Source organism: Acipenser ruthenus, chromosome 4, assembly GCF_902713425.1.
Source record: "Acipenser ruthenus chromosome 4, fAciRut3.2 maternal haplotype, whole genome shotgun sequence".
NCBI lineage: Eukaryota > Metazoa > Chordata > Actinopteri > Acipenseriformes > Acipenseridae > Acipenser > Acipenser ruthenus.
This window is the reverse complement of record NC_081192.1, coordinates 17,433,972-17,437,587: the sequence shown is the minus strand read 5'-3', so window position 1 is coordinate 17,437,587 and position 3,616 is coordinate 17,433,972.

Below are 3,616 nucleotides of genomic sequence, written 5' to 3'. Positions count from 1 at the left end.
TGTTTTGATAGTTTTACATGTTTTTAATATATTTGACCAAATCTCTCACGCTTTACTGTGTTTTCACTATGGTTTACCACACTGTGCTATGCTTTTAAACTTTAATAAGGGATGTTAGCATCTATTAAGGAGGCTGTGTGGTCCAGTGGTTAAAGAAACAGGCTTGTAACCAGGAGGTCCCCGGTTCAAATCCCACCTCAGCCACTGATTCACTGTGTGACCCTGAGCAAGGCACTTAACCTCCTTGTGCTCTGTCTTTTGGGTGAGACGTAGTTGTAAGTGACTCTGCAGCTGATGCATAGTTCACACACCCTAGTCTCTGTAAGTCGCCTTGGATAAAGGCGTCTGCTAAATAAACAAATAATGTAATGTAATTTGTTCATGGTTGTTATAAAGAGCAGGGAGGGGGGTCTCGGTCTCTGTCCCTTATCACTGAGCATTAACTAGCTGCAGTAGGTGTCGAATGAGGGACTCGGTGCTGAAGCGCTACATAGGGATGGGTTGGATTTACGTTTATTCTGGGGCTCTAAGGCAATGCATAATGATGCGGCAGGGGCGGGGCTTTGCTCCAAACAGATATGCTATGGTTTGACTGTGGAGCTAAACTGCAAAATTGCACTGTGCCTAGGGATCTTTGGCAAAATCTTTACATTTAGGGACTGTCCTGTCCAATTAGGGATAGGTGTTCACCCTAAGTATAGTCCACAGTTCACAGTCCCACAGCAGTGCCGGTGCTAGGATTTACTAAAAAAAAACGCGCAGCACAACCAAAGACAACCTTTTGAAAATAAATACATCCGCAGCAAAATCAGAATCGGTCAAGAGCGTATTATTATTTTTTTATTTTATTTTCGAACAAAACATATTCTAACGTTATTTTAAGATGACTGTGAACAAGACAGTAATCAATCAAGTAACGGTATATCCAAACATTTAAATAAATCAATTATGTAACAAAGTTAATCAATTTAATTACTCTATTTAGTTAATATTGAAACATATCAATAGCTTCAAATGTCACAAAATGTGTTAGTCATAAGCATCAATTGTATTTTAGTATGAAAACTTTTTATAAATATAAAAAAAAACATGTCTACATCTCAAAACTTAGTCCACCGTACAAATGCATTTGTTACAACTCATAAGCGAAAACATAATTCTATGGCAAACTTAAATTAATTTCAAAAACATATATATATATATATATATATATATATATATATATATATATATATATATATATATATATATATATATAATATATATTTTTTTACCATCCATTAGTTAAGGCGGAATTTCATGAGGCGGACACACTCGGACACATTCAGCTTGTTCGTTGTGGAAATGGAACAGGTTTTAGCCTTTTCGCGAAATCATTTAGTAATAAATTATTTAGTTCCATATCTGTTCTATCTGTTGGGGATGTTGTTTTTTTTTTTCAGACAAAGTTCCAAGCAGTAGTTATATAATATGTAATAAATTATAACATTAATATTATGGTCAAATATATATAAAAAAAATCTCGCTATACAGACAGTACAGACCATAGTAAATTGAGGCTATGTTTATTGTATTTTGACAGTATTTACAGTTGTGTAATTTATCTATTGAATACAGTGACTTAGCAGTACAGCTGTGGCAAAACGTCTTGCATCTCCCTATATAAGTAAACAATTTTGCTTCATAGTCAAAGCCTGCTGAATAATGTTACATGAACATATTGAATTACAATCGTACCGCTTCGTCGTTTTCCATACTTAATGAAAAACGGACAACAATTAAATGCGACATTTTGAAATACTGTACTACTATTATGCTGCCTTTACTTTTATGATATCGTTCTGTAGTTTCTTTGATTGTACGTTAAATAAAAGATCTAAATGATGTTAATCTATTTTTTTAATTGTCACAATCCAACAAAAAGCAAAGATAGGTGATGCAAAACTTTTGGCCATAGCTGTACCTGCGGGGCTTCACCATGTTTCACTGTGTGCAGACCGGGCTGTTAGACTGAACAACATGTTCCACACGAAGTTACGCCTTTAGGATCACATCTCCCAACAGAGCAGTCACATGACTAACACTAACCTATTGCCAGAGTTCTTGTTGCGCCCTGCGGCACCTCTATATTTTTTACGTGGGCTCAGAAAAATAAAAAAATAATTGACTCTGTGCAGGGCCCCACCAAAGGCTGGGCCTTGCTGCAGCTGCACCCCTTGCACCCACCCCCACTGATGCCAGCCCTGGTCCACAGTCCAATTAAAAAAAATATTCAGCAAAAAAAGGCACTTTACAGAGCGTTTAAAAGGGACCAGAAACAAAGTACACAGAAAGAGTACTTGGAACTGCAAACACAAGTCAAAAAGGAAGTTAGAAAGGCCAAGAGAGATATAGAAATGAACATTGCTAAGGGGGCTAAAAACAATTCCAAAATGTTTTTCCAATATTATAACAGCAAGAGAGTATTCAAAGAGGAGGTTAAACGTCTAAGAGATACAAATGGCAATCATAGACGAAGAAAAAAAAAATAGCAAATATATTAAATGATTACTTTTCACAAGTTTTTACAAAGGAGGATACGGACAACATGCCCGACATGTCAACCTGTTCCTATCCAGTTTTAAATAACTAGCATAACAGAGGCAGAAGTGTTAAAGGGACTAGGAGCTCTTAAAATAAACAAATCCCCTGGACCGGATGAGATCCTCCCAATAGTACTCGAAGAAATTAAAAAAATTATTTACAAACCGCTAACCAAGATCATGCAACAGTCTCTTGAGACGGGTTGTACCGACAGACTGGAAAATTGCAAACGTAATACCGATCCATAAAAAGGGAGACAAAACCGAACCAGGTAACTACAGACCAATAAACCTGACTTATATTTATATGTAAACTTATGGAAACTATAATAAGATCCAAAATGGAAAATTACCTATATGGTAACAGTATCCTGGGAGACAGTCAGTATGGTTTTAGGAAAAGGGAGATCGTGTCTAACTAACCTACTTGATTTTTTGAGGACGTAACATTGACAATGGATAATTGTAAAGCATACGACATGGTTTATTTAGATTTCCAGAAAGCTTTTGACAAAGTCCCGCGTAAAAGATTAATTCTCAAACTGAACGCAGTAGGGATTCAAGGAAATGCATGAACATGGATTAGGGAGTGGTTAACATATAGAAAACAGAAAGTACTGATTAGAGGAGAAACCTCAAAATGGAGTGAGGTAACCAGTGGTGTACCACAGGGATCAGTATTAGGTCATCTGCTATTCCTAATCTACATTAATGATTTAGATTCTGGTATAGTAAGAAATCTTGTTACATTTGCAGATGACACAAAAATAGGAGGCGTGGCAAACACTGTTGCAGCAGCAAAGGTCATTTAAAATGATCTAGACAGCATTCAGAACTGGGCAGACACATGGCAAATGACATTTAATAGAGAAAAGTGTAAGGTACTGCATGCAGGCTATACAAATGTGCATTATAAATGTCATATGGGAGATACTGAAATTGAAGAAGGAATCTGAAAAAGACCTAGGAGTTTATGTTGACTCAGAATTGTCTTCATCTAAACAATGTGGGGAAGCTATAAAAAAAGGCCAACA